The 20,820-nt window shown below is 34.9% G+C and overlaps 1 pseudogene; it reads right to left on the bottom strand.

The window, feature by feature from the left end:
* Positions 1-2,090: 2,090 nt before the first annotated feature.
* Positions 2,091-20,185, bottom strand: LOC149229202 (flavonoid 3'-monooxygenase CYP75B137-like; annotated as a pseudogene).
* Between the last annotated feature and the right edge of the window lie 635 nt (positions 20,186-20,820).

Genomic DNA, 20,820 nt, shown 5'->3' with positions numbered 1-20,820 from the left:
AACAATTCAATTTGTTGGCACTAGCTTTGAAGAAGACTTGTTTGCTAAAGATGAATGGTTGTAGATGATGCAACAAAAACATGATATAGACATGATGCTGTTCTGTGAGAGAATCCCAGTTGAGTCTCGAAACCAAGTGGAAGACAACCTTTTTGCAGCAACTCAAATTAGTAAAGAAGTGGAAAAGACAGAGCGAGGGAGAGAAGGAAGTTCATGAAGAGAAAAATCTTATTGCAGGTAGAAAGAATATGATCGTGCAAATGTTTTTAATCTTAATTTTGATTTTGAGTGTGCAAATGTAAGCAAGAACGAGGAAGAAGAAATAAATTTTTGAGAAGAATTAATGTTCCTTGAAGCATCACTTGCAATATAATGTAAGTATGCGTAGAGGTTGTAGCAATGAACCTTGAAGACAACTTGGATGATGAAAACATTAATGAAAGTTTCAGGTATTGGAGTGCTCAAGACATAAATTTTTACTATAGACTTATGTTGCAACAAAACATTGATGATGAAAAGTACATAACAATATGACATGGCTGATAAATCCACGTAGAGCACCATATTTGAAGAAGTCAAGTACATGCTTAGGCAACTTGGAAAGATGCAAGAGCTACATGAGCAAATCAAGAATTTGAAATGTTAGAATAATCTAGAAATGGAAGATTCTAGTAATGTGATAGTTTTGTTGAGTTGTCTTATTAGATGTATGTGAGTCATGAGATGTTCTAGAAGTCATTGATTTCTAGTGTAAGTGAGTTGTATCTGAGTCATAGACTCTACCTTCCATGTTGTTATGTTGATTGAGTATAGTGATCCCATCATTATATAATATGGTATGTGGCTACAAAAGATGAATTTGCAATTAAATTTGATGAGGGATATTTGTTTTTTGAAAATGAATTGCAAGTTATATTTGAAAAAAATTTGATTGATAAACTATTGTTTGTTGTTGATAATCAAGTGGAAGAATCTGAAGAGGAAATTGTAGCAACCATTAAAGGGACAAGAAAGTATGAAGATGTCAAACTTGATTATGATGCAGAGATAAATTTTATTGAAGAATGGTTTGAGAAACCTTTTGAACAATTTGACGCAGGTCTCAAAGCAGCAACCAGAAGAATGAAGGCTCTTGAAAATGAGCACAATGGTAAATCAATGAATGATTCATATGGTATGGAACTGGAACCAGTGGTGGACACATTTGAAGAAGTTCGTGGTATTTTAATATATTGGAGCCCTCAAGAAATAAAACATTATTATGGATTGATGAGGCAACAACCAAGTAAACAGAAAACTAGTGATGATCAAAATGAACTTATTGAGAAAGGAGTTAAGATGTATTGCTTTCATCCTGCTTGGAATAAGAAGCAATATCCATACTTCATGATCTGGAGTAAGAAGAAGACTAAACAGGTTGAAAGTGTGAGAGTTTGGAGTAGCAAGTCGAAGAAGAAATTTCCTCAATATGTTGATGCAAAGAAAGTTAAAATGAAGTCATATTTGTAAGCCTGGCTCCATTTCTCCATTAAGGAGAGATGTTAGAATAATGCAAAAATGGAAGTGTCTAGTAATGTGATAGGTTTGTTAAGTTGTCTTATTAGATGTATGTGAGTCACTAGATGTTCTAGAAGTCAATGGTTTAGAGTCTAAGTGAGTTGTATCGGAGTCATAGACTCTACCTTCCATATTGTTATATTGATTGAATATAGTGATCCCATCATTATATAATGGGACATATCCTGATGTAGAGCTAGTGTGAGCCGACGTAGGATTGAATTAATAAAGTGTTCCCTTGGGTTAACTCTTGGGAGAAAAGAAAAAGAAAAAGGTAACATTGAGTAAGACTTGCGCCACATTTTATTTTAAATATTTGGTTGCCATTAACCCGGAGTATTAAGAGAATCTAATTCCCCACGTGTAACCATCGATCCAAATTTCATAACTAGTTTGAAATCAGCATAATTAGATTAAATTCCAATTTAGTCTCGCGGCCATTATTTATGGTTGATTTCCCCTATATAATTTATATAACCGAAGAGCATCAGTGCTCCAAATTTTTTCATTTTTTTTAATGAGGTATAAGTTTTTCATTCTTTAACAAAGGCATCCTTCAATGGATCCTCGGCACGTCCTTCACTCATGCGCATGGCCATAAACTCGCCCAGGCAGGCTCTCCTCCCATACCCAAATGGCATATATTTGAATTCATGCCGAGTCACGTCTGGGCCATAAGAATTCACGTCAAACCTTTCTGTCTCGAATTCCAGGGGGCGTTCCCACTCAGCGTTGAGGGGGTGTATCTGAATACCCCGCAGGTTTACCAAAAGCTTAGTGTTCGCCGGTACATGATACCCTCCCACTTCTGTCAGTACCCCACACGTTTACCAATGATACCCTCCCACTTCTGTCAATACCCCACACGTTTACCAAAAGCTTAGTATTCGCCGGTACATGATACCCTCCAACTCTGCAAGCCTCCTTTGTCATGTGAGGAAGGAGCATCTGCCCTGCGGGATAAAGTCGAAGAGTCTCTAATAATGGCCTCCAAATATTTCAACTCGGGGAGATCTGACTCTAACACTCGCTCTCTTCCAACTACGACATCCAGCTCTTCCTGTGCCCTCTTCAACCCCTCCAGGTATTCCACCAGCGATGAAATTGCTCCATTCCCTTGGGTTGGCTATCGTATCGATTGATCTCAGTAGCATGCTCTGCAAAATAAGAGACATCTCAGTTACATTCTTTCCAACAACATTCCCAATTTGAGAGAAGGAAAACTTTCATGAGCGGAGTAGCTAATATTGCCATCAAGGTCGAAAGGAAGGAGGCACATACCATCATGGTGCTCTTGACGGTGGTATCGTCGCTGCAGAATCTTGGGCTTTAACCTATCATGGTGCTCTTGACGGTGGTAAGCGTAGAAGCACATCTATCAAACTCTCATCAGTCTCCTCTGGAGATCCTTCCATCTGAGGAAGGGAATATAATCTCCCACATTAAATCCTCGCAATAGCTGGAAATATTTGTGGAGCATCTCCTTCAACTCTTTCACGTCTTCTACCCTACCCATATAGCTTTTGTCATGTAACATTGATCGTACAATAATATCAAATAAAAGATCAAACGTCATTGATCAACCACAAGAGCCTCTTTAATTCCCATCTGGAACGGAACAGGGCACGCACCAACTTTGACACCTCACTTCGAATGTTTTGAGATGACTCTACCCTGGAAGTGGATAAAAGGTACGATTTGCAGATCCTACGAAGGTTTCTATAACGCCGGTCATATGAATTGAGACCCAGCAATGTACAATCGTAGCCAAAATACTTAGTTCCCGAGAAACGTGACCCGGAGGTGAAGTTCATGTCGTGGGTTGTGAGAAATTCCCTGGCTAATTCCGAGGTCACAACCAACACCTTGCAAGAACCGAGTTGGAGGAGAATTGTGTGGCCGTAGCGCCGAGCGAGATCTTAAAGCGTTCGCTGAAGAGGTCGATTCGCGTCCAGCATATCGATGCGCCGAGCTTATCTCGATTGCAGGTTGCTCAAACCTGTTGACGTGGCTAGCGGGGCCCATCCGTCTCAGTTGCCCGTTCTGTTAATAAGTTCCGTTAATACTTTCAATATTCCGACAACTCCTCATCTCTCCTGATTTCCGATACCTCGACAACTCTGACTCCAGAAGCCGTGGATAAGACATGAACTTAAATGCATTTAATGCTACCTCCGCACCAAAAGATTTCAAAATTCAAATGCGTTCCCGCCTAGGATTTCAAATTGAAATATTGAGCCCGGAGTTTCTGCAACAGATTATTGATTAGGGAAGAGATGGTTCTCTGCTTCATTGTGAACCTCTGACGCACCGACTTCGGCACCGTCCCCCACTGCAACAACATCCAAGGCAACTCCATAATGGACATCAGCAAGAGGCTTCTCATGGCCAGATCTCTTCCTCATCTGCGGCTGCTGGAGCAATTTCTCGAGTTGAGGGGCATGGATATGATTTCGGATCAAATCTAGGCATTCAGGCTATGTAAGCTCCCTTCACAACGCCGCTAAAATCTCCAACACCATATTATGATCTCCACACTTTTAAAATCAAAGTTTATATTGGAAATAAAAAACTATTTTACTTGATTCCGTTCCCTTTTAATTGATGTTTCCGTGCAGGCGAGGATACAATTCAGTAGCGTTGAAGGCAGAAAGTAGAGGATTAATTCGAGCGAAACCAAAAAGGCAGAAAGTAGAGGATTAATTCGAGCAGAACCAAAACAAGCTGTTGATACGCCTGCTGCAGGTTATTAAAAAGGTTTTGGATGTCGGATCCTGTAACGGGTTATTATATCCCGGGATATCTCTTTGGTGAGGCCGATGTAACCGAACAGAGAAAATATTCTCAGGGTCGATTCAACTAATTCCAGCGGAGTACCAAATTAAGGCTGCTCGATTCAATTTCAAATATAAAACTTTAATGATGTGCAAGTCCAGCGACGCTTTTGGTAGGAAGAGATGTACTTTGGATGCATTTACATATCATTGTATCATTTTATTAACTATCAATGAAGGAAGTGCTGTCGAACTTCTGAGTTTGAAGTTGTTGTTTTAGATAAATTGTTTTGCCTTGTATGACCATATTACATTTAATTCATAAAATTGGCTTTAATTCTCAGAAAAATCAGTCTAGTTTGGATTCTGAATCGTTAACTACTATAATCCTAAAAACAAAAGCTAATCCTGAATACAAACAAGAATACAAACAAGGCATTGGTGAATTCTCCAACGCAGTAAAAATGTGTAAATTATTCACAATGCATGGGAAATTTACTAAATCACTCTCAAGATCGAGATCAGGGGGACACTAAGATTCGATTTGATGATGAATGTAGAGATTTACATCATATTCTTATTTTTATGTTGGTTGTAGGGTTTTTTGAATTGGGTTGTTGGTTTTAGGGCTTTCTGGATTAGGTTGTTAAAAATAAAATTTTGATAATAAAAACATCCACCTACGTGTGGGTATAAAAACAAATTTAATTATAAATTTTACAAGCCTTCAGATATAAATTAGTTGAAAACATTTTATTTGAAATTGTTAGTTCAAATTTTGTGTTAATTCTTTTTTTCCAAGGGAGAAATTACTTTAATATGTTGGATGTTATAATTTTGTTGATTCCAGAACTTCAAAGTAAAAAAAATTGACAAATAAAATGAGTAATAAAAAAATTATTTATTTACTACCAAAAATAACTTAATGGCAATAAATTTTTTTATTTATTTACTACGAATAGCAGTGCAGACTTGAAGTTAGAGGGTTCCCAAATGCAAAAATTCTCACTTAAGTGATTGTAAGAATAGGTTGTAAAATGTATTATTTTGAAATCGTCCTTTGAAATTAATTTTTTTTAGAAGAATCATATTACATTTTAAGTTATTTGTTTAGCCTCACAATATGCTTATTCATAAGAATATATTAGACAATTTTTTTCAATAAATAAGATAAATGGAAAAATATTTCAACTATTAAAAGAGGATAAAATATTTATGGATTTTTAATTGTAATATGCTAAGTCATTCTATAGTACTCAATTTATTTTTGTGAGTTTGACTTTAGTAAGAAGGCATAAATTCAAGGAAACATCAAAAAAATTGTTAATACATTGTTTTATGGTAAGGTTCTATGTGGTGATGGAATGAAAAGCTCTTCTCTTGTAATTACAAACTTTTTCACCTTGACTGGTATTTAAAATAGTGAAGTATTTAAATCATGTCTGTCATATTGTTTAAAAAAAATTGTGAACTATAATTGCTTTAATTGATGGGTTTAAAATTTGTAAAAACCTTTATAGTAATTTAAATTAGTAAAAAGCTTAGATACCAACACACTTTCTTGTTGAAAACATAGGGTTAGAAGTAAAATAATTAAGAAAGTAACAAAAAAACATATAAATTTAAATAATGTAATAAATCTGTTACAAAATAAAGATAACTTATCAATTAAGTATTTAATAAAGATATAAGATTTTCTTTTTGGTTTTTACCTACTATTCTATATGTCTCTATGTGTGGGGTCCTAGTCATGGAGATGGATTCCATAGATTATATTATACTAATGACCCATATGATAAGATGTAGATTTCGTCTACTTTGGATTGCAATGTTGGTTTCTCATTGAGGGTCTCTTAGGTGCGCACATCCTTTCCCTTATCAGAGGATGGTGTCTTAAAGGAATTGATGAAGCATCTATCTGTATAAATAGTGGTGTGGCAACAATGGAGATTCTAGTTGTGTACACATAGATTCCATTTGGTTCATGTGCAATTCCGCTACAAACATTTGGCTTTCTTTGTTAGAAAATTTTGTCATTATAGTTTTGCAAGTTGGCTTAATTTTCTTCAAATGGATGCTTTTTGGAAGTAGTAACTCAACAATCAACCTACTAATTGTAATGTGGAATATTTGAATACACTTATTTGCTGGAATCTGGAAAAGAATGAGAAAACAGGTAATTAGATGCCATAACTAGTTATCCAAACTTGAGGTTGCTTGATATCTAAGATTGATAATTGGAGAGTACTCAAAGATTAGTCCAAACTGCCAATGAAAGACTCATTGTCTGAAATACCCCATGTAAAATTGTTGTTAGAGAATATCATGAATAGAAAATGCAGAGACCATAGAATGTTCAAGATATTATTTTAAGACTGCTTCCAATAATGAAAAAGACACAAAACATATACTACAATGAAATGTTCATTATGGAGCCTCTTGCCTGCATCGATTCGAACTAAACAAAGTGTTTTTGAAATAGTCTCCGAGACAAATGAGAGGTGGTATATTGCAACTTTAAGATTTTGAATTTAAATTTAAAACTAAAAAAAAACTGCCCCATCACATTTAATATTTAAACTACCTTGTCAACTCACCATATCACTTACTCAACCATTTGGAAACTGTAGCAGTGATCCTAACGAAGATTACTTCAGACGAAGGGGTTGACAGAAAATGGATGACCAAAATATGGGAGGAAGAGGATGTTGTAAAAGTGCCAAGATTATCAATATCATACATGCATACATCTAGATAACATAATCTTAAGGTCTCTTCATCCTGGTGGATAATTCTCATCATTCTCCCACTGCTCATCGTTAAATAATGGATACATTTCTCCCACTGCTCATCATTAAATAATGGATACATTGAAAAGATATATTTTGGAATCAATTCAAGAAAAACTATGACCTTTATAACTCTATCCAATGGGAACTATAACCCATAGTAAATATAACCAATGAGAACTATTACCACAATTACTCTATATGACAAGAACTTTGATCAATGAATGACTAAGATGATTATAGGTGGTTGGTCATAATAGTTATCTGATCAAGAAATTTCCTATAGCTATGACTAATAAACATTGATTATAGTTATTGTGAGTCAAGGTTCCTAACTAACAAAGGAATTATTCCCTAGAACTATGACTAAACAAAAAGGTCCTAGTTTAATTTCATTTTCAAAGTTCCCACATCATAATTCTTGTGGTCATGATTCTTGTAAAATAAATTAAAAATTCCTAATTGACAAGGGAACTATGAACAAAGGAATGATTCTTAAGGTCATAATTCATGAGGATCAAACTTCTTAAGGTCATAGTTATTATTCATCATAGTTCGTAAGGGTAAAAGTTCTCAAGTTCATAATTCTTGTATGTCATAGTTACTATGGTCATATTTATCATGGGTCGTATTTTCTATTGGTTAGAGATTCCAATGATAAGAAAATTGTGAGAGTCGAAGAAGTGCTTGTTGGAAAATGAGGGAGGGAGGGAAATCAAAATAGAGAGAGAGAGAGTAGAAAATGTGTAAATGGAAATAGAGAGATATAGAGTGTTGGGAATAAATTAGTCATAATGGTATAAACAACAATTACATCCATACGATTCCATTCCATCAAATTCTACAATACTAGTGTTTTCAAATTCCATAAAAGTAGGGTTTTCAAATTGCACAAAATTAAGGTCTTCAAATTTCACTTCAATATACATTGACAAACGTTGCCAACTTGTGATGCAAGGTAAATATGGTTTTTTTACTTACATTGTCTAATTATGCACTCAAATTTGAACTCACTATATTGGAGTTTCCACATTCCACATTGATAGGGTTTTCAAATTCCACAAAGCTAGGGTTTTCATAGTGCATAAAGTTAAGGTTTTCAAATTGCATAATGATATTTCCTAATAATGCACGTACACTTTTGAGCCATGCTAAGTAGGTAGCCTAGTTTGGGCCTTACAGAGCCTAGACAACTAGGACCACGTGTGCATTCCTAAGGACAGGCACACGTTCTTGTGGGCATGTGTTCCTCATGATAGCCCCATTTGCACTTCTGGGGTCATCATTCTTGTGCAAGTTCCCTTAGTTGATTCTCACTAGTTTTTTCAATTATGCATAATCCTTCTCAAGGTCTCATTATAGAATTTCTCACAACATTCCTTCATACACTTCATGCTAGGTGTTTTCTCATTAGTCTACATAGTTTATTTCTTTTTCCACATATGAAGTCATTGCCACACATATTTCATTCCACAACTACTTTCCACATGCTTATTTACAATATACGAGTAGAGTGCTAAGTTATTTCATCATGACTATTCCCTAATTACAAAAGCCTCCATAATGTTCTAGTTGATTTCTTACACTTGTTTGAGAAACTTTCACATATTTAACTTTATGTATCCATTTATTACTCTTTTATGTTCATATCATCATTCTAGATTGATCATGGTTATGAGCACTACAATAGGTTATCATCGTTCATTTCTTAAAACCCCCATTTCTTTATACTTATTTTTCTATCTTCTCATAGGTTTTGTATTCTTTGAGGGGTAAGTTTCTTCCAATTTTGACTTCATTCGTATGTAATTTAGGGAATTGTGATACTATTTCTCATCTATAATTTCTCTTGATTCATATTGAATTATTATATTGTTCTTTATCTATCTCAATGCTTTCAGAGTGGAAGAATTACATGAATGAGCTTGTAGGGTCTTTTTTATCGATGGGTCCCAATTTGGAAAATTTGGGTATGAAATCTTCCATAACCATTTTGAGGCATTAAACAAAATTTTTTGGGGTAAAAAATTTATCACGTGTGTGAGACCATCCGGTACTTGAAGTTTGTATACAAAATGTATGCCTCTCACAAGTTGATCAACCATATTTACTACCATGGTACAATTCGATGTCACATTAATCCCTGTTACTCATGCATATTGGGATAGCCATGTATGGAATTTCAAAAAGATTCTAGAAGGTGCAAAATTATAACTCTAATTGAGGGTTGAGGGAGTCAAACCTTTCATATAATTAGATATTGGGTTATGTTAAATACTAGGCCACTAAGAGGAGTAGGGGTTCCATTTCATGGTATTATATTTTCTTCCATATTTGAGCAAAGAAATTAGGATTGGGATGTCAGAGAGAAAGAAAAAGGGGATTAAAGATTTGTAGAAACTTTACAAGGCATAGGTCTTAGGCAACTCTATAGAGAGTACCTCTTTCTTTGTATCTACACATTTTTCCATACTAGAGAATAGATATCAAAGAAACCTCACCTTCTAGCTAGGTTTCTCCCGTAAGGGTTTCCCAAGGAAAAATTGTGCCTATTTTGGTTAGTGTCTGTATGTATTTTTAGTTTATATTAATTGCATTTCAGCTAATTTATATTTAAGCATACAAACAATAAATAAAGAATCTGAGATCTAAAAGGAATTAACATTTACATTAAAAATTTCAATATTTTATCAGATCTATTATGACGAATTGTTCCAATGGAATAACCATGACAATTTACTAATCATCTCCACATCTTGCCTGAATGACTAGTGTCTTCTTTACTACCACATGTTACGATGACCAGTTTAACATATTATGTGATTGTATGTTACTTTATCTTTGATGTTCTTTTCTTAATGTCCATGGTTAGGCTTTTATTGCCATTATTCCCATCTTCAAAATGCAACATCCTCAAAGAAAGACAATCCAATAATCATTAATTAGGAGTCAGGCTCAACAATTATCTTGAATTCATTTTGTATTTGAACCCATCATTCATATCAACTAGAATTGCATTTTCAAACTATGCCATGATTGCTAGGTTGTTACTTTCATTAATAGTATAAAAATATTCTAATATGAGGACAAGTATAAAAGACAATTAGTTCATAAAATAATTATTAAAATTTATTTTCCCACACATTACAACTATTTATTGGTCGTATCTATATTCCCTCACCCTTGTAGCACTAAGTAAGGTTCCAAATTCCTTTATCCTCCCTTAATTAACTATATAAACCTCATTATATCTAAAATGTAATAATAAACCTTTATATTCACGTAAAGTTACTCATATTCATGAAGTTATATAATTTCAATTTACTTTTGTTTTTTGAAAGGTTATACACATTTATCAATAACCAAATTATCCTCATCATAACTTAGTCCACAATAGTAAAATTATTATTTATACAAAAATATAAATCACAATAAAGATAAATGTAAAAGTATTTCCCAAAAATTTCATATGAAAATATTAACTTCTTATATATTAATTTGTTACATGTCTTACTTTTTTGAACTTGTTATAGAATGTTTGAATTCATTTTAATCATTCTTCCAAATTGTGGAATGTGCAATTCTCTAACTTTAAAATGTTGTTTTTAAACCATTGCACTAAATTATATCTTTAACAAATATCATATAAAGACATTACAAATTAAATAAAAATAGAAATAAAATAAATCTCATATAAAAATATATTAGTTATAAGTAATTTTTTTTCCTCTTTTAATTTTGTTTCAATATTTTATTTAATCACTAGATATGTAGGAGTTAGATGTTAGATGTTAGACATAAATATTTTCTAAATTCAAATTATTTTATATAGTAAGTTTGTTTTTATTAATAAAATTACGAACATTTGTTTAGATAAACCATCCTAAATCCATCTTAATCCCGATATATCAAGCGTCGAGAGGGATCAAATCTCTCGAGGTGCAAACCTCTTTTGTGAGTGCAAAACTTGAGGAAAGGTTCTCACCTAGAGATATTTGATCCCTCTTGACGCTTTATAGATCCAAGGTTAAGATGGATCTAGTTATATATTATCTATATTTGTATCTATGTGTCCCTTTCTTATTCCCTCTCTCTATCTCAGCCCCAAAATATACGTGCTCTCTCTTCATATATATCTATCTCTCTCTCACTCCCTCTTCCTTTTCCTCTCTCTCTTCCCCTTCTCTCCCTCTCTCTCTCCTCCCTCTTGCTCTCCTCTCTCCCTCACTCTCTCTCCATCTCTCCCTTGTCACTCCCTCTCTCTCTCCACCTTTCTCCCTCTATGCCTTTCTTCTTTCCTCCCTCTCCCCCCTCCAACTCACTCTCTCTCCCTCTCTCCCTCTCCTACTCTCTATTTATTCCTATCTCTCTCCCTTTCTCTCCCACCTCCCTCTGTCTTCCCCCCCATCACTCTCTCCCTCTCTTTTCCCTCCAAATTTGTCACTATCTCCCTCCCTCTCTCCTTCTCTCTCTCTCTCCCTTCCATCTATGTGTCTCCCTATCTCTCTCTTCTCCTTCTCTCCCTATCTCTCTCCTCTCCTCTTCTCTCTCTTACCTCCTCTCCTCTCTCCCTCACTCTCTCTCCACCTCTATCTCTCTATGTCTTTGTTCTTTCCTCCCACTCTCTCCCCCTCCAACTCCATATATATGTCTCTCCCTCTCTCCTTCTCTCTCTCTATCCCCCCATCTCTCTCTTTCTTCCTCTCTCTCCCTTTCTCTCCCTCTCACTCTCACCTCCCTCTCTCCTCTCTCTCTCCCTTCCTCTCTTTCCCTCTCTCTCACCTCCCTCTCTCTCAACTCCCTATCTTTCCCTCTCTCTCACCTCCCTCTCTCTCACCTCCCTATCTTTCCCTCTCTCTCACCTCCCTCTCTCTCCCTCCCCCCATCACTCTCTCTTTCTCTTTCTCCCTCTCTCCACCCTCCAACTCTGTCACCCTCCAACTATGATCTCAAGAACTTCGATTGATATGTACTATTCCCTAGAACTATGACCAACAAGTGAAGGTCATAGTTCCTTTGTTTGTAAACATTCCTTCATCATATTTCTTATGGCCATAGTTCTTAGAGTTCTTGATTGACGACCCAACAAAGGTTAAATTAATAAATACTCTAACAATTTGAGCTATAATGCTTTTAGATAAGGAATAACCAGAACATGAAATTAACCATCTCAAAAAGATTTTATTAAATAATGGATACATTGAAAAAATAGACTTTGGAATCAATTTAACAAGAACTATGATTTTAAGAACTGTAACCCATAGTAACTATATCCAATGGGAAATATTATTGTAGTGACTCTAAGTGGCAAGAACTTTGATCAATGAATGGATAAGATGATTATAGGTCAATGGTCATAATAGTTCATTTATCAAAGTTCATGATCGATAAATTCCCTATAAATAAGACTAATAAACATTGGTCATACTTCCTATGAGTCAAGGTTCCTAGGTGACAAAGGAATTATTCCCTAGAATTATGACTAATGAAGAAATGTCATATTTCCATTCAAAGTCAAAGTTGCCACGTCATTGTTCTTGTGGTCATGGTTATTTCCAAATAAAGTTCTCATTAGTCAAAGTTCCTCATTAACACAGGAAATATGGCATTTGAATCTATGAAAGAAAACATAGTTGAATGTTTTAACCCTTGTACAAAACTACCTACAAATGAATTCTTAAAGAAAGAAAAATATACAATGGTGAGAAAATAAAATACAAACAAAGATTTTTCTCCCAAAACCCAAAAATGGGAAAACCATATTGATTTTTCATTATATTCCTTTCAATGTTAAAATACATTATATACATGTCAAATCATTCATAAACCCCCAATCCATTAACCATGGATTAGAACATAATCATAGTTCCCTTGACCAGATCTACAAAATGTCATGGGTAAAACCATTATATCCAAAACCATGCATAAAACCATGGGTGGGTCCACACACCATCCTTGGGTTGCTCCCATCCTTGGGTCCACTATCATCCTTGGTCCACCCAACCATCCTGAGGCCTGCATAATTTTTTTTTTGGACGAACCCCTCGACAAGGGGGTTTGTTGCCCCCTTGTAATCCCCCCGACATGGGGCTCTTCCAAACCCCTTACGACTCCCCCGCTAGACCCTGCGCACCATGACAACACCTGGTGCTAGTCATGCAAAGGATATAACACAATACCCAATAGTCTCCCTCTTATTGTCTTCTTTTCACACAAGGGGTTGCAAGAGTACATAAGTAATCAGTCGGGGTTGTAATGCCCATTATTGCTCTACACCAAGAAAAATTCTCAGTGCTCACAAAAATTGCCAATGCATCTGCAATATTCTTCAATGTTTCCACCATTAATACCAACACCATTGTTTCTTCAACCATATCCCTCACAAAGTGATACTGGACACCAATATGCTTTGTCTTTGAATGATAAGCATGGTTCATTTCTAAGAACAATGCACTTTGGTTGTCGCAATATATCCTTATAGCTTGTTGTACCAACCCCATACCTAAACACAATATCTACAACCAAACTATTTCCAGGCTTGCAAGAGTGGCTGCCATGTATTCAACCTCTATAGTTTGAAGTGCCACTACATATTGTCTCTTTCTTATCCAACTGACTGCTCCTCCAAATAGGTTAAACACATACTCACTTGTAAATCTTCTCTGATCCAAATCTCCAACCCAGGATGCATAAATAAAGTTGCATATGTCCAACACTCTATCCAATTATAGTCTTACTTGGTAGCATAGACCATAATCACTAGTGCCACGCCCTGCTTTACTATTGTCCAATGATCCTTCCCTAGTTTTGACATAAACCTGCTCAATACTCCCATTGCATGTGTAATGTCTGGTTTGGTACATACCATTGCATACATCAAACTACCAACTACACTTGCATATGAAACATGGACATGTCCCCTTCCTCTTCATGTGTCTTGGGACACTGTTCTGCAGATAGTTGTACACCTACATGAATAGGAACCTTCACTGGTTTGTTATCCTGCATATTAAAATTTTGCAATATTTTCTCGACATAATTCCTCTATTTTAACCAGAGATTCCTCATTTATTGATCTCATTTAATTTCCATGCCCAATGTTAAGTTTGCAGCACCAAGATCCTTCATGACAAATTTAGAGAACAACTAGGTCTTCACATCCTAGATAGTTTATTTATCATTTATAACTAGCAGTATATCATCCACATGTAAGACCAAATAAATAACACTATCACCAACTATTTTAAAATACACAAAGTTATTCACTTTGCTCCTTGTGAAACCAAGTCCCTGCATATATGTATCAAATTTCTAATAACACATCCTTGGTGATTACTTTAACCCATAGAAAGACTTATTTAACCTGCATACCCGTTCTTTCTTACCCTTCAATGAAAATCCTTCTGGTTGCTTCATGAAGATCTCTTCTTCCATATCCCCATGTAGGAATGTTGTATTCACATTCATTTGTTCTACCTCAAAATATAGAGTAGTAGAAACAGATAAACGTAATATAATAGAAGCTAACATGGCAACATGAGAGAAAATATCACCAAAATCAATTCATGACACCTATGAATAAACTTTCACTACTAATCGAGCTTTGTACTTCTCCACTTTTCCTTCAACATTCATCTTCTTCTTAAACACCCATTTGTTGCCAATCGATTTTCTTCCAGCCAGTATTTCTACTAGATCTCATGCATCATTCTTGTTTAGGGCTACTATTTCTTCCATCATGGCCTTCTTCTAGAGTTTTCCATCCTTTGAATCCACTACCTCCTTGATAGTTCTAGGATCATCATCAGTAAAAAATAAATAAAAAATTTGAAAAATTAGATGGACTATACCTCTCTAGCTTCCTTCTTTCTTGAACTAATCTCCTCAAAACCAGAGTGTGTGGTTCTTCCTCTTCTGATTCCTATTCTCTTGTAGAGTTTGATTCTTCCTCATTTAGTTCAAACTCTACTTCTATCATTCATTTTCCTTTGATAGGACTTCCTGTTTCATAACATCCTTCACCTCTCTAAGTACCACATCATGATAGTACAAACCTTCCTTGTTTCTGGGTTCCAAAGCTTGTAACCTTTTAAACCATCTTTACACCAAATAAATATGGGATAAATATGCACCTTTCAGATTTACTATTCAACTTGGTTCTTTTCTCCTATGGAACATGTACATATGCATTACAGCCAAACACCTTGAGATGTGAAAGAGAGGATTTCTTACGAGTCCATACTTCATGTGGAGTCTTATCCTCCAACGCTGATGAAGGTGACCTGTTAAACAAGTAACATGTGGTATCCACTTCCTCTACCTAGAACTCCTACCCTAATCCAATGCCACTAAGAATGCTTCTTTCATTTTCAATCAACATCCTATTCATCCTTTCTGTAACTCCATTTTATTGAGGCCTGTATGGAGTAATATTCGACCATGCTATACCACACTTCTTTCAAAACACTTTTTAATTCCTTCTTGCAGAACTCTCCACTATTATCTGTCATCATGATCCAGGGGATCAATAAAATTCTCAAAATTCAGAGTGTTCAAAAGTTCTCAAAATTGGTGCCAAAGCGAATATCTCGTCGTCCTGAATCCAACATAACTCATTTCACTCAAAAACGATATCGTATGCTCCCGATATCGTGTTCTAATCGATTTGTCAAACAACTAAAATGTTTGTAATATTGGTTGCAGGTACACCTAGTCAGTAGTATGTACGCTGACTAGGTAGGTGACTCAGAAATTGACTGTGTGTTTGTGGGCCAATGGTTTTTCACCATGTGTCTCAATCTGGTTGGTCGAAATTTCTTAGTTTTTGATTGGTTGTGGGGTCGTTGATGTGGTTCAATGATGGAGGGCCACATGGGCCAATGGTTGGCTTCCACATGGCCTCTGAAATGTGCAGTGAAATTTAGTATGGGGTCTAAGCACCCCATGGGAATCAAACTCAAGACCTACCACCTAGCAGCAACAAGCCATACTACAACACTATTCATTTGTTTCTTACCCATATTGTTCATGGGTTATATTTATAGTGGTAGCACAAATGTAATGGGGGAAGGGGCCAGGGCTAAGCCCTAGCCCATTTCCACACCCCACACCATAGGACCGTGGTGGAGGGAGCCTAAGGCTAGGGATTAGCCCCGGCCCACAGTCCCAACACCCACACCATGAAACCACACTAGAGCCATAACACAAAACCGTGAGCGGAGAGCGGAGGGGGCCAACCCCGGGCCACATGCGGCCAATACAACCACCAACACAGAGTAGAAGGGGGCTTAGCCCTAGGTGCTTGCAGCCGCGCCAGCCCTAGGTCATATAACTCATCACATGACCGCAGTCTACAGAGTTTTGGGTGCATGCGCCAGGTGGGCACCAGGCCCAGGTTTTATGGGTGCATACGACCATGATGCAATGTGTTGGGGGCCTGGCTGGTGGGGGCAGGTGGTTAGCCCCGACCCCTGGGCACGTGGCCCCCATACGACCATAAATTTTGGAATTGGGGGGTTAATGGACAATTTAACTGTGTGAAAATTTCACCCGACGGGCGGGATTGTAGGCGAGGTTTGCACGCTGGTTCCAGGTTTGGGTTGCTCAAGCCAGGTTTGGGCCGAATTGTAGGATGGTTAGCTATGAAAATTGGGAAAAACTTGTAACAAGCATAACTTTCTTAGTTTTTGACGAAATTAGGTGCAGAAAGAACCCAGAGAAAGGTTTTTGATAGTTTTCAAAATAAATAAATACCATAATAATAAATTTTAAGCATCAATATATTTATAGAATAAAAACTCATATTTAATATAAATAATAGTTACATAAAAAAATACCCCATATAATAATAATAATAGTTAATATTTATTTATACTGAATCAACATTAAAAATTTAATTTTATAAACCAAAAATATTATAAGTATAAATTTTAAAATTGCTATTTAGAGAATAAAAACTCATATTTAATATAAATAATAGTTACATAAAAAAATACCCCATATAATAATAATAATAGTTAATATTTATTTATACTGAATCAACATTAAAAATTTAATTTTATAAACCAAAAATATTATAAGTATAAATTTTAAAATTGCAAATGCACATTCAATTTATTAGAAACAATAATTCAATTTATAAAAAACATTAAAACTAATTTAAATTAAAAAACATTTTTAAACTAATAATATAATTATTATATTAAATTTTTAGTTTTTATATATTTTTTTATCTTTCCCGATTTTGATTTTTAGAATAATAATATCTAAAAGATAAATCATAATATTTATATAACATTATAAATAAAACAGAATTCTCAACCTTCTAAATAAAAATGTAAATTAAAATTTTAAATATATTAAAATTTATATAAATTTTTAAAATTTAAATAATATTTCAAAAATAATATTCATTTAAATTAAAATATAATCTTAAATGTTTAAATAATTTTGAAATTAATAAAAAATACATTAAAAATTAAAATATTTATGTATTATGCATTGAACAAAACATATCTTATTAGTTTATGGAATATTCTAATATAGATTAATGGTGATATATGATATACTTTTGAGGTGTAGTTTAATTGGTTAGTATGTGATGTAGTCTTGGCTAGTTTAGGTTCAAACCTTATGGGAAGATTGAGGATGAAAGCTATTTTGGGGGAATTAAACTTCCCAAGATACATCCCATTGTGAATGATAATTAACATTTTTCCATAAAAAAACATAAAAAAACTATTTTTATTTTTAAAATTTCAAAAAAAATGAAATAAAAACACCCAATTTTTTTTAGCATCATTTTCAAAACATTAATATAATTCAAAGTTAGTAAAAAACATTAGAAAGTAACAAAATGTATATGAAAAAATTCACAATTATATTGGCCCCATACACATAGGATAAAAGGTTAATTTAAAAGCTTGACATAAAAGACTTAGAATACATATTAAATATTGCATTGCATGCACACATGATAATGATTAGCAATAAGATAATGTTATCAAAATCTAGTCATAAATCATAAAAAAACATTTTAACCGTAAAAGACTTTAATGGTATCTAATAATATCGGTTCATTACTCAAATAATTTTAAAAGATACATTTATAAGAGACTATTCTTTTTATTTTTTATTTGAAGGTAGGTTTTTTTAATAATTTTCATTGGTACTCATGTTTTCAGTTATAATTAAAATTGCTTCTCTACGAGATATTTTGAAATTCACTAGCTACTTTAAAAAAAATTGTTGTTGAGTATATTGAAAATATGTAGATAGACTAAATGTGACTATTCAAAAGAGTACCTACTACAACGCATCATAACCGCACCAACCTTATCTCAAACCACACCAACCTTATCTCAAAATTGGGACATTTAAATGCACCTTCTTGAAATGGTCATGAAAATTGATGTTTCCACATTTGTTGGTTGTTGCTTCTATTAGTGAAATGGTTGAAAAGAGTGAAATGGTCAAGAAAATTGATGTTTCCACATTTGTTGGCTATTTCTTCCATGGAAAATTAGGTTTAGTGAAATTGTAAAAATGTTGATGTTACCACATTCGTTGGCCATTTCTTTCCTGTTAAATTTCGTTGATAGCTGATACTATATGATACATTCTAACTTAGTAACCGGAGAACCCACAGTAAAAACCATTTTCAGTCAAAGTTTCAACCCATAAGATAAAATCCAAACAATTACTCTGTGGGCAAGGTTCATCAAGATTGGTAAAATTGTTAAAGTAATATGAGACAAGAAGTTTAGAGATTCAACCCATAAGTTAAAATCCAAACAATTACTCTATGGGCAATGTTCATCGAGATTGGTAAAATTGTTAAAGTAATATGAGAAAAGGTGGAACCATAAGAACCAAGATAATGAACAATAGCCTTTCTTGATGAGATCTTATTCCAAAATGCTTGAAGTAGCTTAGTTTCTAAGTAATATGAGAAAAGGTGGAACCATAAGAACCAAGATAATGAACAATAACCTTTCTTGATGAGATCCTATTCCAAAACCCTTGAAGTAGCTTAGTTTCTAACACGTTAAAAGATTACACTCCATTCTAAACATTTAAATACAATTTTGTACTAGGATAATCGCCTACTCTTTGCAGTGACGAAACTTGCATGTAATCTATTTTTTTTCTTCTAAAAAATATATTTTTAAAATAAATCGTAAAAAGTAAAATTTTAATTACCCTCGAATACATCCATCCCTTCCAATATGTAAGAGACATTTCAAATAGAAAAATCAATCGATAGCATTTAAATTGAAAAAAATGAAGCTTTAAAAATATCCAATGATAATAAAAAGAAAACTCTACACTTCCCTACACTGAGTCGCTTAGTGGAGGTGCAAAGGTTGGCTCATGCTTATGCTAGATTCAGAGCATTTCAATTTTTTTTAAAGGGGAGGAGGCAACTACATTGTGCTCCACAGAACTTTTGAATTTGAAAATGAAACATTGGTGGATGACCATATCTTATGTTCCTAGATGACATGGATGTCCTTGATTTTAATCAACTATCCGACTGACGGAGTCTTAATGACTCTACAGTGGATAGCGCCGTGCCTGCTACCTTCTCCTCGTTCTCGTACCATCCGTACCACCCGAAAGTTAGCGCAGGGTTTCCGGCAGTGAAAGTTTCCGACCACAAACAATTTCCAACGTCCGTCTATGTAAACGGAGGCCGAGAGGTGGGCGCGAGCGCGCCACCTAAGCGGATGCCAAGAAACTGCAATCGGGATAAGGGTACAAACAATTTCCAACGTCCGTCTATGTAAACGGAGGCCGAGAGGTGGGCGCGAGCGCGCCACCTAAGCGGATGCCAAGAAACAGCAATCGGGATAAGGGTATCGATGTGCCCAATTATTGGCCAGGCCATAGGCCCTGGAGCGTGCACACACGCTTCTGGAATAATAACCATTTATCACAGTGAATTATTAGAAGCAGAATGATACCTGTTAAGGAAAAATCGACAATGGCCTCCAATGGACCTCCTTTAATTAACCTGGGTATTCTGCCCATTCTACCTCCAATTAAGCTGGGTATCCCGCCCATTCTAACGACAGACTGAAAATACAAGGAACAGAATATCTATGGGTGATTGAAATCTCGGAGTTACATATATCAAATGGAATACATAAAGGAAAGACAAGATACAAAAAGCCCGCTAATCGCCACAGTTTGATTTAAAAATCAACGCTGAAAGTCTCTTGTACTCTTTAGAAGATAAAGTAGGAATTTGGTCCCCATTACCAGCTTATCCCTACCTCGGTCATCTATTTTGGATATCATATTGAATGGATAAAGATCAATAGAATGAGCTTGCATTAAAGTGAATTTGTATGATGTATAGAATCTGCAGTAGAGATAAAAATGTTATATTATATAACAAATATACGAGTTGAAAGTGGTAAAAACAGTGTTATATCTTTAATTTAAAAAATAACCAAGTAACGATTAGCATTTACTGCTATGGGCAAGATTCTGAAGGGTAAAATGATCGCTCGCCAGTCGACTCAAAAAAATAACATTAGCCATCCCAAATAGAAAGTGAGGGAGCTCCCTTCATAATTACACCATTAATGAGTCGTGTTTTAGTTTTATTAACTTTGGAAGGAGAAACTGCTCGTTTGATAAGTTGTGAGAACAAAGTAGGTAACCATTTGATGAGTAGTACAATAATATAAATA

The sequence above is a fragment of the Pinus tabuliformis genome, chromosome J, assembly GCF_031772625.1.
Source record: "Pinus tabuliformis cultivar Carrire ecotype Pingquan chromosome J, CPIR1, whole genome shotgun sequence".
Classification (NCBI taxonomy): Eukaryota; Viridiplantae; Streptophyta; class Pinopsida; order Pinales; family Pinaceae; genus Pinus; species Pinus tabuliformis.
This window is presented reverse-complemented; position numbering and strand designations above follow the sequence as displayed.